Here is a 19,768-nt window from a genome sequence, read left to right as displayed (position 1 = left end):
CAAGATCACCGCAGATGGGGACTGTAGCCAAGAAATTAAAAGACACTTGCTCCTGGGGAGGAAAGCCATGGCAAATTTAGACAGCACACTAAAAAGCAGAGACATCACCCTGTCAACAAAAGTGCGTATAGTCAAGGATATGGTCTTCCCAGTTGCAATGTATGGCAGTGAAAGCTGGACCATAAGAAAGGCTGAGCGCCAAAGAATTGAAGCCTTTGAACTATGGTGCTGGAGAAGACTCCTGCGAGTCCCTTGGACTGCAAGGTGATCAAACCGGTCAGTCCTAGAGGAGATCAACCCTGACTGCTCTTTAGAAGGCCAGATCCTGAAGCTAAAACTCAAATACTTTGGCCACCTAATGAGAAGGAAGGACTCACTGGAGAAGATCCTAATGCTGGGAAAGATTGAGGGCAATAGAAGAAGGGGATGACAGAGAATGAGGTGGCTGAAGCAGTAGGTGTGAGCTTAAATGGACTCCAGAAGATGGTAGAGGACAGGAAGGCCTGGAGGAACATTGTCCATAGGGTCGCGATGGGTCAGACACGACTTCGCAACTAACAACAACAAATGCTATCTGCCTGCCTTCTCTTTTTTTTCTCTCTTGCCTTATTCTTTTAGATGGAATATCAAGACTTTTGTTGCTATAAAGACCTGTAGTAGTTTAGGACATAGCAGAAGTTGGCAGTCCACGTTATCATCCTTCCAAATTAGCAAGGATGAAAACAATCAAGGATTCCCTGAAAACGAAAACACTTTGGGGAATGAAGAAATGACAGTATGGAAGCGCCCGTACCATTAAAATAGACTATAGGCTAAAATAATAGCTACTATAATTTAAGTTATTCCAATTTAGTTGTGGCAAGTTCTAGATCAGTGGGCCCCAATTTTTTCAGCTCTGTGGATTGGTGGCAATGGGGGAAGAAGGGATGGTACTTCACAAGCGGCAGATGTGTATACTTGCGGGTGAAGCTCCATTTACACAAATGGAGTTTCACTCGCTTGCTTGCCCCTTGCGCAGACCAGTTCTCAAAGGGCCATGGCCCAGTATCAAGCCATGGTCCGGGGGCTGGGGACCCCTGTTCTAGATCTAATTTACCCCAAAGATTGAAAGATTGATGTACTTCCATGACTTCAATTTATTACCAAGATGATGTAAAACAAATTAATAATATTTCTTCATAAATGGGATATTTTCTCAATAGGCTTTTCTATTCCTCCTCACAGATGAGACTTAATACTATCTAGAGTCTAGACGAAACAGCATTGGACTTTCCATTTATTATGTCACAAACTGACTGTACATTATATCATGTACAAATACAAAATTATACCTCTAAATAATGTCAGTGTTGAATCATAACCTCCAGACACTTAGTAAACATCCAACAATCTTTCTTCTTTTATGTTTAGTCAACCTGCAAAGCAAAAAAAATAATAATCTTTTTATGATTAAATAATCAGTGATGATCTTGAACTGGAGATTTTTCCAGTGATTATTTTGTTCTCATTCTGGCTTTGTGAGCTAAACAGCTGCAATTCTCAGTTGGACACCAGAACACTTTTTTGACTGGTAAAATGAGATTAAAATGGTTCTGACTGCCTCACAATGTGATGGACTCTTTTTTTACTCAAAACTTCTTCCACTGTTTTCTTTTTTCTATGTCTGTTATTTTCCTGAGATTGATTTGTTAGATTTAGGAGCCACGGGACTCCCAATGAATGGCTAGTTTACACTTAAAGTAAGAAAGCAATATAAACAAAGAACATCCCAACCGACAGGATTTTTAAGATTTGTGGAACATTCTCAGCACATCTCTGAGGGATATCATTCATAACTGCCTATATGCCAGTGAAGGGATTTATAAGTGATAATAAGCAACTTGAATAGTAACCAGAAGCTCACTGGCAAATAGTGAAGGAGACATGGTGACACACTAGGGCAGGGGTAGGCAACCTCAGCTCTTTTATGACTCATGGACTTCAACTCCCAGAATTCCTGAGTCAGCTGACTCAGGAATTCTGGGAGTTGAAGTCCATGAGTCATAAAAGAGCCGAGGTTGCTTACCCCTGCACTAAGGCATGTCTGACAATCTGAAGGGCTTCCTGATCCAGGAATGGATGTAACTGACACACCAGGTGAAGCTTTGTAAAAATCTTGACTTCTGCTGCAGTGTGCTCTCTAAACCCTAGATTTGCAACCCCTCAAAATCCAGAGCTACCCAGTCCTGGCAGGATTGAATGTGAGTCTGTTTCTCCTCATCCAGACCCACAAAGCCTCCAGAAACTGAGATAGGAATTGACAATAGTACTTAGCTGGCATGGCATTGAGAAGTATAACTAGATATCACCCACATATTGATAATAACAGACTTCAACAGTTTAACTCACCCTATAGTTTCATGTAAAGAGGAGGGGAAGGAATGTCAAACCCTGAGGGACCCCACAGGAGAGAGGATGTGGGTATGACACCTTTTCCACATCGACGTGATTGGAACCAGCTGCTGAGAGCCACTGCAACACAGTACCACCAACTCCTAAAATCCACAATATCAGAAATATACTGTAATTAATGGTATTAAAAACCATAGAGAGATTAAGGTGCACCAGAATAGAGCACCATACTCATCCCAGGTCATTCAGAGGTCATCAGGAATAATAATAAATAATAATAATAATAATAATAATAATAATAATAATAATAATAATAATAATAATAATAAAAATAAATAATAAAACTCAAATACTTTGGCCACCTAATGAGAAGGAAGGACTCACTGGAGAAGAGCCTAATGCTGGGAAAGATTGAGGGCAATAGAAGAAGGGAACGACAGAGAATGAGGTGGCTGGATGGAGTCACTGATGCAGTAGGCGTGAGCTTAAATGGACTCCAGAAGATGGTAGAGGACAGGAAGGCCTGGAGGAACGTTGTCTATACGGTCGCGATGGGTCGGACATGACTTCACAGCTAACAACAACAAAGCAAACTCACCCAAGAAAGAACATGGAAGTACGCTCCTGATCTGCACAACACTTTTTTTCATAAATTCTTTATTTTTTTCAGTATTATTAACTTTTCATAATTCAGACTGTTTAAGATGTTAGAGCTGGAACCTTTTGCTCCCACAGTTGTGATAAAAGGATAAATCAGACTCATATTGGCTTTAATAAGGTAATGGGGCCTGTTCACCTGGCTAAAAAATTATGTTAGTTACCCAAAGAAAGCTTGGCTCAGCTTTATGTGGTCAGCATATTTAAGGGAGAAGAGGGAAAAATTGCTTGTTACAGAATTACAGAATAACAGAGTTGGGAGGGACCTTGGAGGTTTTCTAGTCCAACCCCTGTTCAAGCCGGAGACCCTGTACCAGTGATGGTGAACCTTTTAGAGACTGAGTACTCAAACTGCAACTCAAAACCCACTTATGTATCGTCGGGTGCCAGGTGGGTGTGGCCTGTTGGGTAGGTGTGACCTGTTGGGTGGGTGTGGCTGTGGTGATAATGGCAGACTGGGTGGGACTAAAAAGTTCAATCAATCAATTTCAACTTTGTGATATCTTGTGATATCTTTGTGATATCCGCAAGAAGTTGAAATTGATTGATTGAACCTTTTTTTTTTGCACATGGCGGCGGTGGCCTAAAGCAAAAAGGTTTTATAAAACCTAGCTGAAGGCCTAGGACTGGGGCGACGGCACATGTGCCCAGAGAGAGGGCTCTGTGTGCCACCTGTGGCATGCATGCCATAGGTTTGCCACCACGGCTCTATACCATTCTCGACAAATGGGTGTCCAGTCTCTTCTTAAAAACCTCCAGTGTTGTGACACTTACAGCTTCTGGAGGCAAGCCATTCCACTGATTGTTCTAACATGTCAGGAAATTTCTCCTTAGTTCTAGATTACTTTTCCCTTTGATACGCTTCCATCTGTTACTTCTTGTCCTACCCTCGTGCTTTGGAGAATAGATCGATCCCCTGTTCTCTATGATAGCCCCTCAAACATTGGAAGACTGCTATCATGTTACCCTTAGTCCTCTTGTTAGACTGGGCATGCCCTAGGCTAGCTTGTGTTCAGCAGGAAGAAACAGCTCCCATGTCACCCATAAATGGCTTAATGTAGGGATTGACAATTGTTTCAGATGGCAGATACTACTTATGATCTCAAAAAAAGTTAAAATTAAATTAAAATGTAAAGCAATCAAATTTCATTGGTCATGCTATTTTGATCACTTTATAAAATATGTATTTATTTACCAAGGTTCCACAGAGGATGTCAATGGGTGTTGCATTAATGTCTTCTGGTTAAAGACTGTTCCAAAAGTTCTATGCAGTGTCCTATAACCTTAGTGATTTAATGATTCCAAGCAACTACAATAAAGAAGAATGAGTTATTGGCTTGAATGAAATGTTCAGGGAGAAGAAGGATGTATGACCTTGTTATGATCAGTGGAAAAATGATCAATGGATGCTGTATACCATAGTTCTGTTAACTTCTCAATCTTTAGGAGAGGAGGCAGAGCATGGGAGCCAAGTGAAGAGGGGACTCAGCCTAGAATTGTTACATGTCCATAAATGTTTCAAGTTCAGTCCCCATTGAATTCTGTTGACTTTTATCTAGAGCCAATTTAGTGCTTACCATTAGTCGACTAGATTCTTGTGCACAGGCTTGAGCAATACAACACTACGTATATTTATTCATAAAAGCCTGGGTTCCTTTTGCACAGTTACTAAAAACTTCATCTTGCCACAAGTTGGATACTGTCTGGTAGGAATTAACTGTGGAGTGTCCTCATGGAAATTGAGAGATTCTTCTATGTAACCTTCCCTTCAGTGCGATATTAGGAAAATTGAGACTATGAGTTCTGATTAATCTTAACTACTGATCACTTTCTTCTACAGAATAGGATGTCCTTGCTAATTACTAGATAGATTATGTTGCAAGTTTGCTTATTGTGATATTGCAATTGGGTGGAAGTGTGTACTACTGTTTTTATTTTAATGTGTTTGTTTCTTGAAAGATAATAAAATGTTGGAAGTAGATGTTAGATATTTTCAGTATAGCTGTCTATTGAAACTAGTTGCTGGACATAGTATGTGTATTATGTAATAATAAATCTGGGCCTCAAATGGACCGTTTTGGCCTGTGGCTGCTCAATTCTTGGTGCTGAAGTCAATGACAAAAGGTAATAATACTATTCTCTTTATTTGTTCCTGATTCAGAATTTCTGGGATTGTTCATATCTGTTGGATGATCGAAGCTTGATTACCTTTATGTATCATTTAATGGTTAGTTTACATGCTGACAATTTTTTCCTAAAAAGTATTCTCTAAAATAATCCATACATTGGGTGCTCTTATTTCCTTTTCTTTCTTGTTTTGGAATTTGGGAAGAGGTTTTCATTAAAGATTTGATTCAGATTTGCCAGAAGAATAAGCTGGGACCCAAACAGCTGTTAAGTAGCATGTAAGGGAATGACTTTTTTTGAATAGGAATTTCCAGTGTTAGGTTTTAAACTCCTTGAAAATTCTTTGTTTCAAAAACAGCTGTGTCACATGGTTTTAAGGAGCTGTTGCATGATTATCTGGAGCCAAATAGTGTGCTTTTGTCAGTCCTTTTTTTGTAAAATGTCTCCTTATCATTCATATAGGAAAATTAATATTGTCCAAACTGCCCTTAAAGTCAATTTGAATTAGTATTTGTTGTCCTCCTCAACTAGATGCCCTTTGCCTATCATCTATGCTGCTTGTGGATGAAGCTATCCTTAAAGAGTATTTGGAAGCTATAGCTGGTAGAGAATGCAGCAGCTTAGTTGCCAGCTTGTTTCTGGATCCAAATCAAGGTGTTGATTCCTAGCTTTAAAGCCCATTATGACGTGGATTCAAGGTATCTGAGGAACCATTTCTCTCCAATGAGATCAATTTGCTTCACCTCATCTGTCAAGGAATTTGGGCTGGCAGGGTCAAGGAGAAGAGCCTTTTCCACTGTGGTCCCTGCCCTGTTGAACTTTCTGTTGAACATTCTGCTACCAGAGTTGAGATCCACCTCCAAAACCTGTTTTTTCCAGCTGACTTGGCGCCTGATGGGGACGCCTTTCACTGGAAGTGGTTGATTTGGTAAGTGAGAAGATCTCATCCCCATGCCATCTGCCTCCTTGGTTTTAATTTTTATTTAAGTCTTTTAAATGTTTTTATATTTATCTTTTTACCATTTTGTAAGCCATCCAGAGTTACTTTATCAGTGAGAAGAGTGGTCTATAAATTTAAGAAACAAATATAAATAAAATATTGTGTTCTATCTAATTTATAATTACCAGGTGGGATCTTGGGGGACCAATGCAAATGAAGGCATTGCACATTCGGTACAAAAAAAGGAGGAAATTTAGCTAATTCAACTCTGTATCTAAAATAATAAAAATCCATATATTCTTTCATTCTTCAAATGCATCTTACATCTTTTCAGCTTGCTGCATTTCTTTTGTCTACAAGGAGGGAAACTATAACTTAAGAAATAGAGGTCTACTGAAATATCTAATCAGATCATGTATTTCAACATATGATTTTCCAGGGAAGTACATTTACATTTTTTGCAAAGGACTTAAATTGTGTAATACCCCATCTAATGTAATATGAGAAACCTTGAATTATTTTTGACCTTGTTAAATGGTTATCATTTCAAATTGGCAGTCGTGACTTGTGTGACCAGTTATACTGCATAGCTCTCATTCTTAAAGAAAAATGTAGTCAGGTAACTAAATGTTTTCCTTTGTCAAAGCTGTAAGCAGGCCTAGACATTTTTATTACTAAACAATTACATTGCATCAAATACAAGTTGTCTTTCAGCTTTATGGAACCCCCTTTCACTTGCCTGTTTTTTGGAGAAAGTTTCCGAGCAAGCAAGAAGAATGAAATCTACACTGAGTAAATGTTGATTTCTGCTGAACTTGGCAGATTGCAGCTATGCAGTGGTTTCTTCAAAGGAGCATAAGTTTTTCTTTAAGAAAGAAAATGACTGTACTTCTCCTGACGTATGTTTCTGAGTCCCATCTAGATTTCGGAGATTGAAGATCTATTCAGACAATGCAAATTCACGAATAATTTCTGCTCAAGCAGCCCTACTCTAGGGTTCACTCTGATATCAGTGAAATCCCAAAATACAGTACAACTATGTGTATTGCAAAATTCTCCAGCTATGACCCTTACCTTTCCATACAATCCCATAGCTCTTAGAGTTCCACAGTTATTTGCATCTCCTGAATGGATGTCCTATGGAAATTTGCTGCCATCAGATAATTAACATGTAATCTGCAGTAGTTTTATCTGCATTGAATGCTACTGCAGGTTCGGTGCTGACACCTGGATAGCTTGGTAGATGTTTAACGTCTTCTGACAATGTCCACATCATGCTTAGCATTCACTGAATGAATGCCTGCCTATTTTGTTGGTACAAGTGTCATTTTAAAGCAGATGTGTAGGCAGATGATGAAGCAATAATTCTTTCTCTCCGCCTTTCCCCACATTTATACATTAATTGTAAAAGTTGGTCCCTTCTAAAAGCACAGCAATGGCTTATATTTTAATTCTGATCATTTGCACATGTTCACTGCATGTTACCAACGACTAATTTTTCTCTTTAGTGATGCTTTCTGTGAACAGTAACATAATTAGCTATTAAAATGTGTTGCCTTATTTATCTAGTGCAGGGGTCAGCAACCTGAAACAGTGAAAGAGCCACTCGGAACCGGTTGCCTCACAAAAGGAAAAACTGGGAGCCGCAAAAAATGTGTGCACATGCGCGTACATGCGTGCATGTGCAGAACAGGGTTTGACTGAAGAGTGGAGCCAAGGCGAGATATTCACCTACCCTGCATATTTGAATTGATTGGTTGAACTTTTTTAGTCCCACTTTTTTTTTTTTTTGGACTGCACATGGCAGAGGACTGGGAGCCGCAACAGACGGCTGAAAGAGCTGCATGCGGCTCCGGAGCTGCGGGTTGCAGACCTGTGATCTAGTGTGAAGCTCCATTTTTAGCAGAAAGTAAGTCCCAGTGACCTTAGTAGATATGTATGGGGTACACAATTAAAAATAATTTCTAAAATATTTGCATTGTTTTTTATTGAACACAACAAATTTAAGATTCATATGTAACATACAGTGTGTGTGTGTGTGTGTGTGTGTGTGTGTGTGTGTGTGTGTGTGTATATATATATATATATATATATATATATATATATATATATATATATATATATATATATATATGTTTTCATAGATTCTCGCGGGTGTCTGTATGTGTAGATCTAGAGTCTCGGGTTTCTTCCCGCGTTCCTTTCATCTTCAGAAAGTTGTGGCGACATTTCGACGAAATCAGGTTCGTGTGTGCGTTGACTGACTGACCCATACCAGAGATACATAGCAGGTCCTCGAACTCGGAGCCAAACCAAAGCTCTGGAGGCCACTACACAGCCCACTCCTCAGGACACCAAATCACAACACTCAGGATATCACAACACAACAAAAAACCCCACCCATTCAGAACACACCCCACCCAATCAGAAGACAGCCACGCCTCCAACTAATCAGAAGACAACCACGCATCCACCCAATCAGAAGACAGCCACGCCTCCACTCAATCAGAAGACAACCACGCCTCCACCCAGTCGGAGGACACCCCCACCCAATCAGAAAGCAGCCACGCCTCCACCCAGTCAGAACACAGCCCCACCGGCAGTTGGAAGGAAAGGAACAGACAGACCACGCATTGCTCCTGGAAGCAGCAGGAGGAACACTCCGGCCTGATGATGACGGATGGGATTTCGTCGAAACGTCGCCACAACGTTCTGAAGATGAAAGGAACGCGGGAAGAAACCCGAGACTCTAGATCTACATATATATATATATATACATATATATATATATATATATATATATATATATATATATATATGTATGTAGATCTTTATATCTATATCTATATCTATATCTATATCTGTCTGTCTGTCTGTCTATCTATATACGTAGATCTTTATATATATAATACGTATGTAAATTTTTTTGATTGCTAACAAAGAATTAAAGGGAGACTGACATAGGTATTTCAAACTTATTTGTTCTCATCAGTCAGCCACACCCTTCTGAGATTTGAACCTGGGCTGATTGCACATTAGGCAATTGTTCTAACCCTTAGGCCACAGGCTCTTTCTCGCTTTGTTAGCTGAGAAGCAAGGGAGATATGTGTTAAGTGTTTGTTAAGTATTTAGAATACCTTAACACACACACACACACACACACACACACACACACACATATATATATGTATATATATATATATATATATATATATATATATATATATATATATATATATATATATACTGCTCAAAAAAATAAAGGGAACACTTAAACAACACAATGTACTGTATATAATAGTAGGATGTCTTATTTTCTGTTCCCTTTATTTTATACACACACACACACACACACACACACACACACACATGTATATTCTAGGTGAGTGAGAATCTCTTAATGTGATTTCCCTTTCCATGTGCAAAGCATGTGTTTTCATATAAGATATTTGTATTCAATTTTTTATTGTAATGTTTTTTGATTAGGATTAGGATAGTGAGGAGGTATATATATATTTGGGTCCTAGTTTCTTTGATGGCTGTAAGGACTTTAGGTATTTAGTAGATAGGTAGTCCATTTTCCCTATGGTAAATGGTTTCGGTTTGACTCTCCTTTTGTCTGCCTGCACTTTGTATGCTTGTCTTCATCTAGTGCAGAGGTGTCAAACTCAATTTCATTGAGGGCCGCATCAGCATTGCGGTTGCCCTCGGGGGGGCCGGGTGGGTATGGCCAGGGTGGCCGTGGCCTACTGGGTGGCCGTGGCTAGAGTGCGTATGGCCTACTGGGTGGGCGTGGCCAGCTTTACATCGTTTGCATCAAGAGTGCCTAAGGGGGCCTGGGCAAGACTGGGACAGATCTGAGGGTCTCTGGCAGAAGGAGGGTCTCTGGGCCAGGGCCAAGGCAGTGGGGGCTGTTCCCTCACTGTTTCCAGGATGGCTTCGCGGGCCGCATGAAACCACTTCGCGGGCCATATCTGGCCCCCGGGCTTTGTGTTTGACATGTCTGATCTAGTGCTTCATCTAGTGACTACTGGCCAAGTATTTTTTAATTGTTTAATCCAGTCCTTTAGAGGTAGGGGATGGCAGGCTTGGCAGGTGATAGTTCTGGCATAGGATTGAAACTCTGGTGGCTACTTGCAATGGGGTGTAGCCAGTGCTGGAGTGAACTGCGTTGTTGTAGGTCACTTCAGCAAATGGAAGTAAGTCCATCCAGTTTGTCTGTTGGTAATTAATAAAGCATCTTAGGTATAGTTCAAGTACTGAGTTCAAACGTTCCATCCCACCATTTGTTTGTGGATGATGACTAGATGACAGCCATTGAGTGGTCCCCAAAGGGAGAAGAACTCTTTGCAGAACTCCGATGTGAATTGCACCCCCCCCTGTCTGATATGATACGCTGGGATGTTCCATGCAATCAATAAATCTGTTGGACAAACAGCTTTGCTATGGTTTTTGCTGTGGGTATTTTGGTGTAGGGTATGAAATGTACTTGTTTGGAGAAGAGGTCCATCACGACCCAGATGACTGTATTTCCACTACTCTCTGGTAGTTCCACTATGAAGTCCATAGAAATCTTCAAAGGTACAGAGGGAGTCGCTACCGGCTGTAGCAACTCCAGTGACTTCCCTTTTTGCTGCTGCACAAGTTGGGCAGCTGGCTACATAACTTTCAATGATTTTTTTGATGTATGGCCACCAAAATTGTCTTTTGACTAAGTGCAGCATTTTCACGAACTCAAAGTGACCTGCCAACTTCGAGTCGCGGCAAAGTTGTCAATGCTGCTAACATTGGATGTTCTTGCTTTGACAACATATGGAGGTGCAGCCTTTTTCTTTCTTATGCTTAGATTTCTTATGCTTAGATTTCTTATGCTTTCTTATTTCTTAGATTTAGATGATACTGGGGGAGGAGGAGGAATGTGATGGGAGTTAGTTAGACATAATAATATTGTAATAGTGTGTGAACTCAGGACTTTTGAAATAAGAGATGATAAGAAATGGTGGGTTGGAATAAAGGAGGGAAAGCCTGCATTTCAAACTAATTGGAGAATGTGATTTATGACTATTAATTAGAGGAGGGAAATGTGTTTGATACTACATGCTAAGGGGAGGGGCATCCAGATTTTTGCTTTGACTATGTATGTGCCAATGCTATGCAACTTGAATAAAGATTTTTTTAAGGTAAACAATGCCTCGAAGTTCTTTGAAGAGTTTCATCTGTCAGAACCATGATATTAAGCCAAAATCTCCAAACTTTCCAAACTATCTAGGGGTCCTGAGCCCCAGTTGCTGTGTCTAGACTTGAAGGATAAGCTGACAAAGATTCGGGGAAGATTTCATCATGGAGAAAGAGGGACTGCCTGAAACCAGCACCCAGGCAGCAGCTGCTACCCCAGTGGGGGAAGCAACAGCCAGCAAGCCGGTGGAGAAGCAGCTTTTGCAGGCCTTCCAGCTGGGGGCAAAACCCAAGCAGCTAGGAGACCCCATCTGGTTGTCAGATTGGGCTCAGCCCAGCGGAGACTCTAGATGCCTCGAGACAGCCTTGCCACCCTCAAGGGCTTCAAAGGTAGATGAGGTTGAGCTACCACAAAGGGATTTCCACATATTGCATTCCCCAGACCAGACTGTCTGCCACTGAGGACTTGGGTGAGTGGAAATACCTGTCTGCAGCTTGTAGTCAGTTGGTGGAAAAATTTGAAGAACTAGAAATGAGAAGCGGAGAACCACTCCTGCTGAGAGAAGCCACTAGCTCCTCCTTTGCAGATCAGACAGCCTTCCAGCACCTGAAGTCCCCTGCCAGGGCCTCTATCCCCACAGAGAGAGACTTCCAGTTGCCACGACTCATGAAGCCCTGACTACAGCTGGCGAGATGAGGGCATGGGCAGCCACTGGGACAGCCAATCCCCACACTGATGTGCATATTGATCACCCAGTCTGGCCTCCCTGCAGCAATGGGGAGTATAGCAGCCCCCACAAGTGGAAAATCAGCAACCTCTGAGCTTGCAGCAGCTAATAGAGGCCCTGCAGCAACTTGGGGTGATACAGAGGCCAGGAGATCAGCAACTGGTGGGAGGACAACCACAGCAAGGAAGTTGGTCGCCACCCCCAAACACAGAGCAACCGCTGATGGGCCCACAAATGAAGGAGATCCAGCAATAACCCCCTCCAAGGCCGCAGGGGGCCCTACAGCAATTGAAGATAACACAGCTCCTGGCAGGCCAGCAGCAGGGGGAATGGCAGCAACCCCCACCCATCCAGCAACCATTGAAGGCCCTACAGCAGCAGAAGGTGACCTCCAGCAACTCGGAAGGCCACAACTGCTGGTACTGCAACCACAGCAAGGAGGGTGGCCACAGTCCCGAACGTGCAAACCCTGGGCATGCGGCAGCAACCAGGATGGGGCCAGCAGCAACTGCGGGTACAACAGCCACAGTGGGGATCCCAGTAACCATTGAATCAGCAGCCAGGGTGGGGTCAGCAGCAACTTGGGGTGCAACTGTCACAGTGGGGGCCCCAGCAGAGCAACCTTCGATGGGGACCCAGAGAAGCTGATTTTTTTTCTCAACCAAGTGCACTCTCGTTTGAACCGCTGGGCCTATCTCTACCCGGACCCAGCTGCTATGGTTGATGTGATTGCTTCCAGCTTAGAGGGAGAGGCATCCAAATGGCTGAACAATGAGAAAACCCCTGAATTGGAGGACCCCCACCTCTTCCTCCTAGGACTGAGAGAAAGATTTGAGGACCCATCCATTGCCCCCAAAGCAGAAGAACAAATCCATAAGATAAAAAAAGCCGGCAGGCCTACCCTGGAGTACTTACTAGGGTTTTGTAAGTTAGCCGGTCAGATAGAGAGGTGGCCTGAGCAGTCCATAGTTCATCACTTCAGGGAAGGGTTAGACAATCACTATCTCAGGCCTGCATCTATCGAGCAGTACCTGATAAGCTGCAAGAATGGTACCAGGCAGCGGTAAGATTAGATATCCAGCTCACCCACTATAAGAAGCCTCCCCCACCTGAAGCCAAGCCGAAGCCAGAGCAACCCAAATGGCAACCTCCCAAAAAAACTTCCAATTGCTGCGAATGCTGAAAGACCCAGGCCACCTGCACACCCGCCAATCAAGTGCTTCCGATGCAGACAGCAGGGACATCAAGCAGCGAACTGCCCAGTTTCCCTACCCCCAACAGCAGAAAAGACCTGGACCAGCAGCAAGAAAGAAACCTGCCCAGCAGCCAACAAGAGAGAAATCCAACTGGATTGCACAGGAACCGGTTGCTCAGTTCACATCCCCCACACAGGAGGATGCTGGGACTAAGACTGGATCCGCCCCCATTCTACCCTCTTTCAACAGCAACAATGAAGGAGATAATGACCCGATGGTGAGTTGACAAGTCCCACCTTTCTCACTGCCTGCCAAACTCATAATTTATTTATTTATTTATTTTATTTATTTTATTGGATTTATATACCGCCCTTTCCCGAAGGACTCAGGGCGGTTTACAGGGTATTTAAAACAAAAATCAATACAAAAGTTAAAAACAATTTTAAAAGATTAAATCAATCCCTGAAAAAATAAAAACCCCAATTAAAATTAAAATTCTCAGCCTGGGCCAGAGAGCTTGAAGAGCCAGGTCTTCAGGTCCCGGCAAAATGAACGGAGGTCGGGGCAGTCCTAAGCTCCATGGGCAGCTGGTTCCAGAGGGTGGGCGCACCCACTGAGAGGGCCCTCCCCCTGGGTGTTATCCGCCCGCAATCTTTTACCGGCGGCACCCTGAGAAGACCCTCCCTGTGGGAGTGCACTGGATGAAGGGAACTTGATGCTGGCAGCAGGTGTTCCCTCAGATATCCCGGACCCAAGCCATTTAGGGCTTTATAGGTCATCACCAGCACCTTGAATCTCACCCAGAGGGCAACCGGGAGCCAATGCAGCTCGCGGAATAGAGGTGTTACATGGGAGTATTGGGAGACCCCCATCACAACTCGTGCGGCTGCATTCTGCACCAGCTGAAGCCTCCGAGTGGTCCTCAAGGGCAGCCCCATGTAGAGAGCATTGCAGTAGTCTAAACGGGAGGTCACGAGCGCATGAGTGACTGTGCGTAGGGCATCTCGGTCCAGGTAGGGTCGCAACTGGCGCACCAGGCGAACCTGGGCAAAAGCCCCCCTGGTCACAGCTCCTATATGGCCTTCAAAATTGAGCTGTGAATCCAGGAGGACACCCAAGTTGCGAGCCCTATCAACGGGGGGTAACACCTCACCCCCCATCGTTAAAGGTGGAATAGGCTAGTTAACCCGAGATGCCGATATGCACAGCCACTCAGTCTTGGCAGGATTGAGACGAAGCCTGTTTCTCCCCATCCAGACCTGGACCGCCTCCAGGCAGTGGGACATCATGGCAAGGGCATCGCTGGGTTGGTTCGGGGTGGAGAGAAAAAGTTGGGTGTCATCAGCATACTGATGATACCCCACCCCGAAACCACGAATGATCTCACCCAGTGGCTTCATATAGAAGGAGGGGCGAGAGAACCGACCCCTGAGGAACTCCACAAATGAGAGGCCTCGGGGTGGATCTCTGCCCTCCCGTCAACACCGACTGTGAGCGGCCCAGGAGATAGGAGGAGAACCACCGTAAAACGGTGCCTCCCACTCCCAACCCCCTGAGACGCCACAGTAGTATACCATGGTCGATGGTATCAAAAGCCGCTGAGACATCTAAAAGGACTAGGACAGAGGAACAACCCCTGTCCCGAGCCTGCAAGAGATCATTCACCAGCGCGACCAATGCCGTCTCCGTGCTGTGTCCGGGCCTGAAACCCGATTGGTACGGGTCCAGATAATCAGTTTCCTCCAGGAACAGAGGAAGCTGATGCGCCACCACACTCTCAACAACCTTCGCCAAAAAGCGAAGGTTGAAGAGTGGACGATAGTTATTTAAAACAGCTGGGTCCAGGACAGGCTTTTTGAGGAGGGGTCTCACCACCGCCTCCTTCAAGGCAGCGGGGAAGACACCCTCCTTCAAAGAAGCAGTTATTACTGCCTGGAACCAGCCTCGTGTCCCCTCCCGGGCCGTATAAACCAGCCAGGAGGGGCATGGATCCAACAAACAGGTGGTGGAGCTTAGCCTCCCCATGATCCTGTCCACATCATCAGGAGAAACAGGATCGAACTCAGTCCAGATAACATGCTCAAGACCGTCCAATTCCTCCACGTCAGACTTCGCCCAGTCAGAGTCCATAATCCCTAAGTTGGGAGCACAGGCAGACTTAAAAGTGCTAGTTGATTCTGGATACTCCCAATGCTTTATTAGCTTGCCATTTGCCATGAAAATGGGCATACAAGCAAAACTGCTCTCTAAGCCCGTGAGATTTGAGCAAGCTGATGGCTCCCTGATGGGAGGGACTTTGGTCACGCAATTAACAGAGCCCCTATGCCTAGAAATAGGTGAGCACTGGGAGTTTATTCGCTTCCTAGTGGCTCCAAAATGACTCAGACTGTGATCTTAGAATTAGCCTGGTTGGATAAATGGAACCTGTTTATCTGGTGGGGAAAAAGGAATGAGAACTGTAAGGCTACCTATGCCCCCACTGATTCAACAAATGTTAGAGGACACTTTAGCCCACCTAATGAGTGAGCTGTCTCACTGCCACCAGGTGAGCCACTCATCCCCAGCGAGTACCGGGACCTAGTGGAGGCATTTAGTGAGAAACAATGTGATTTACTGCCTCCTCAGCAGCCCAATGATTGGTCCATTGAACTGGTGACAAACTCCAACGATCGAGAGTGTACGCTATGTCCCCTCGAAATGGAGGAGATGCAGCAATAAGTGGACAAAAACTTAGCAAGGAGATTCACTGAACGGGCTAAGTCAGCTATGGGAGCCCCTGTATTATTTAAAGGAAAAAAAGATGGGTCTATTTGTCTTTGTGTAGACTATAAATCCCTGAATGCAGGGAGTGTGGAAAATAAAGGCAGTGCCAAAGAATGTTCAAACTATCGCACCATTGCACTCATTTCTCATGCTAGTAAAGTTATGCTTAAAATTCTACAACCTAGACTCCAGCAGTATGTGGATCGAGAACTACCAGAAGTACAGGCAGGATTTCAAAGAGGCAATGGAACTAGAGATCAAATTGACAACATACGCTGGATCATGGAGAAAGCTAGAGAGTTCCAGAAAAACATCTACTTCTGCTTCATTGACTATGCTAAAGCCTTTGATTGTGTGGATCATAACAAACTGTGGCAAGTCCTTAAAGAGATGGGCATACCAGACCATCTTATTTGTCTCTTGAGAAACCTATATGCAGGCCAAGAAGCAACAGTGAGAACTGGACACGGAACCACTGATTGGTTCAAAATTGGAAAAGGAGTCTGGCAAGGCTGTATACTGTCGCCTTACCTATTTAACCTATATGCAGAGCACATCATGAGAAAGGCAGGGCTAGATGAATCAAAAGTTGGAATTAAGATTGCCGGAAGAAACATCAACAACCTAAGATATGCAGATGATACCACTCTAATGGCAGAAAGTGAAGAGGAACTAAAGAGCCTCTTGTTGCGAGTGAAGAAGGAGAGTGCAAAACTTGGGTTGAAACTAAACATTAAGAAAACCAAGATCATGGCATCTGGCCCTCTCAATTCCTGGCAAATAGATGGGGGCGAAATGGAGGTAGTGACAGATTTTATTTTCCTGGGCTCCAAGATCACTGCAGATGGGGACTGTAGCCAAGAAATTAAAAGATGCTTGCTCCTTGGGAGGAAAGCCATGGCAAATCTAGATAGCACACTAAAAAGCAGAGACATCACCCTGTCAACAAAAGTGCGTATAGTCAAGGATATGGTCTTCCCAGTTGCAATGTATGGCAGTGAAAGCTGGACCATAAGAAAGGCTGAGCGCCAAAGAATTGAAGCCTTTGAACTATGGTGCTGGAGAAGACTCCTGCGAGTCCCTTGGACTGCAAGGTGATCAAACCGGTCAGTCCTAGAGGAGATCAACCCTGACTGCTCTTTAGAAGGCCAGATCCTGAAGCTAAAACTCAAATACTTTGGCCACCTAATGAGAAGGAAGGACTCACTGGAGAAGATCCTAATGCTGGGAAAGATTGAGGGCAATAGAAGAAGGGGATGACAGAGAATGAGGTGGCTGGATGGAGTCACTGAAGCAGTAGGTGTGAGCTTAAATGGACTCCAGAAGATGGTAGAGGACAGGAAGGCCTGGAGGAACATTGTCCATAGGGTCGCGATGGGTCAGACACGACTTCACAACTAACAACAACAAATGCTATCTGCCTGCCTTCTCTTTTTTTTCTCCCTTGCCTTATTCTTTTAGATGGAATATCAAGACTTTTGTTGCTATAAAGACCTGTAGTAGTTTAGGACATAGCAGAAGTTGGCAGTCCACGTTATCATCCTTCCAAATTAGCAAGGATGAAAACAATCAAGGATTCCCTGAAAACGAAAACACTTTGGGGAATGAAGAAATGACAGTATGGAAGCGCCCGTACCATTAAAATAGACTATAGGCTAAAATAATAGCTACTATAATTTAAGTTATTCCAATTTAGTTGTGGCAAGTTCTAGATCAGTGGGCCCCAATTTTTTCAGCTCTGTGGATTGGTGGCAATGGGGGAAGAAGGGATGGTACTTCACAAGCGGCAGATGTGTATACTTGCGGGTGAAGCTCCATTTACACAAATGGAGTTTCACTCGCTTGCTTGCCCCTTGCGCAGACCAGTTCTCAAAGGGCCATGGCCCAGTATCAAGCCATGGTCCGGGGGCTGGGGACCCCTGTTCTAGATCTAATTTACCCCAAAGATTGAAAGATTGATGTACTTCCATGACTTCAATTTATTACCAAGATGATGTAAAACAAATTAATAATATTTCTTCATAAATGGGATATTTTCTCAATAGGCTTTTCTATTCCTCCTCACAGATGAGACTTAATACTATCTAGAGTCTAGACGAAACAGCATTGGACTTTCCATTTATTATGTCACAAACTGACTGTACATTATATCATGTACAAATACAAAATTATACCTCTAAATAATGTCAGTGTTGAATCATAACCTCCAGACACTTAGTAAACATCCAACAATCTTTCTTCTTTTATGTTTAGTCAACCTGCAAAGCAAAAAAAATAATAATCTTTTTATGATTAAATAATCAGTGATGATCTTGAACTGGAGATTTTTTCAGTGATTATTTTGTTCTCATTCTGGCTTTGTGAGCTAAACAGCTGCAATTCTCAGTTGGACACCAGAACACTTTTTTGACTGGTAAAATGAGATTAAAATGGTTCTGACTGCCTCACAATGTGATGGACTCTTTTTTTACTCAAAACTTCTTCCACTGTTTTCTTTTTTCTATGTCTGTTATTTTCCTGAGATTGATTTGTTAGATTTAGGAGCCACGGGACTCCCAATGAATGGCTAGTTTACACTTAAAGTAAGAAAGCAATATAAACAAAGAACATCCCAACCGACAGGATTTTTAAGATTTGTGGAACATTCTCAGCACATCTCTGAGGGATATCATTCATAACTGCCTATATGCCAGTGAAGGGATTTATAAGTGATAATAAGCAACTTGAATAGTAACCAGAAGCTCACTGGCAAATAGTGAAGGAGACATGGTGACACACTAGGGCAGGGGTAGGCAACCTCAGCTCTTTTATGACTCATGGACTTCAACTCCCAGAATTCCTGAGTCAGCTGACTCAGGAATTCTGGGAGTTGAAGTCCATGAGTCATAAAAGAGCCGAGGTTGCTTACCCCTGCACTAAGGCATGTCTGACAATCTGAAGGGCTTCCTGATCCAGGAATGGATGTAACTGACACACCAGGTGAAGCTTTGTAAAAATCTTGACTTCTGCTGCAGTGTGCTCTCTAAACCCTAGATTTGCAACCCCTCAAAATCCAGAGCTACCCAGTCCTGGCAGGATTGAATGTGAGTCTGTTTCTCCTCATCCAGACCCACAAAGCCTCCAGAAACTGAGATAGGAATTGACAATAGTACTTAGCTGGCATGGCATTGAGAAGTATAACTAGATATCACCCACATATTGATAATAACAGACTTCAACAGTTTAACTCACCCTATGGTTTCATGTAAAGAGGAGGGGAAGGAATGTCAAACCCTGAGGGACCCCACAGGAGAGAGGATGTGGGTATGACACCTTTTCCACATCGACGTGATTGGAACCAGCTGCTGAGAGCCACTGCAACACAGTACCACCAACTCCTAAAATCCACAATATCAGAAATATACTGTAATTAATGGTATTAAAAACCATAGAGAGATTAAGGTGCACCAGAGTAGAGCACCATACTCATCCCAGGTCATTCAGAGGTCATCAGGAATAATAATAATAATAATAAATAATAATAATAATAATAATAATAATAATAATAATAATAATAATAATAATAATAATATAAAGTTGGAAGGGACCTTGGAGGTCATCTAGTCCAACCCCCTGCTCAGGCAGGAAACCCTATACCATTTCAGGCAAATGGCTGTCCAGTCTCTTCTTAAAAACCTCCAGTGTTGGAGCATTCACCACCTCTGGAGGCAGGTTGTTCCACTGGTTAATTGTTCTAACTGTCAGGAAGTTTCTCCTTAGTTCTAGGTTGCTTATCTCCTTGACTAGTTTCC

General features: G+C 43.2%; 1 protein-coding gene across 2 annotated transcripts in view; it reads left to right on the top strand.

Moving 5' to 3' along the window:
- PLA2G4A (phospholipase A2 group IVA) overlaps positions 1-19,768 on the top strand; it is a 183,711-nt gene that overhangs the window by 23,965 nt on the left and 139,978 nt on the right. The window contains exon 1 of one of the 2 annotated variants that reach the window (XM_083358696.1): positions 6,036-6,103. The exons of the other annotated variant lie outside the window; for it this stretch is intronic. The gene's annotated coding sequence lies outside the window, so the exon portion shown is untranslated. Of the gene's footprint in view, positions 1-6,035; positions 6,104-19,768 lie in introns of those variants that run through there. 2 annotated transcript variants of the gene reach the window in all.

The sequence above is a fragment of the Vipera ursinii genome, assembly GCF_947247035.1.
Source record: "Vipera ursinii genome assembly, chromosome: 3".
In the NCBI taxonomy this organism is placed as follows: domain Eukaryota; kingdom Metazoa; phylum Chordata; class Lepidosauria; order Squamata; family Viperidae; genus Vipera; species Vipera ursinii.
Note: the sequence above shows the minus strand (reverse complement) of the source record. Positions and strands in the feature narration are given on the sequence as shown.